This window comes from Arachis ipaensis, chromosome B09 (assembly GCF_000816755.2).
Source record: "Arachis ipaensis cultivar K30076 chromosome B09, Araip1.1, whole genome shotgun sequence".
Lineage (NCBI taxonomy): Eukaryota > Viridiplantae > Streptophyta > Magnoliopsida > Fabales > Fabaceae > Arachis > Arachis ipaensis.
In genome coordinates this window covers 49,455,639-49,456,372 of record NC_029793.2, presented here as the reverse complement: position 1 = coordinate 49,456,372, position 734 = coordinate 49,455,639, and positions in this window count along the sequence as shown.

Below are 734 nucleotides of genomic sequence, written 5' to 3'. Positions count from 1 at the left end.
TAAAAACACCGAAGATGCCAAGGTATCATTTGACTTTGGAGATGCTTCCGTGGGAGAGATCGAGCTTCAAGAAATAGTGAATGGTCTTATCAATACACAAATGTATAACTCCCCATGAATCTCAATTGTGCTTATATTCATCACTGTAGGAATTGGCTTCAACAATATAACACGAGGCATATATTGGTATCAACCAAGAAGATATATATCAATATATCTGTTGAAAATACTTTTATTCATCTAGATTGATCTAAATTGGATTTTTTACCTCACTCTAATAAAATAAACAAAGAATGAAAATGATTATGAATTCACTATGGTATATACATATACCGTTATATAAATATAACTTCGACGTATTTTCTTATAGATTTTATAATTAAAATTAATATGCCTATTCTGGCGTTGCCTATTCTCAAAGGCATCACTTTTCTATATCAAAAGCTACAATTTCGAAAATTAGAATAAGCTACGCTTTTATAGTAATACACTTGAGAACCAAAGGCTATACATTTCATCACTCATACTTACTAGAATTTAAAAGAGCAGACTACAATTATCTTTGCTAATGTATCACCTTAAAAACATAGCAATATTGTATACCTATAGCTAATTTGTATAATCATAGCCTTATGTTTCTCACTTTTTTTTTTAATTTATGTACACACATGTGTGTGTATTCTAATAATCTTCTTTTCTAAAACCTAATATTTAGTAATATGATTATACATATA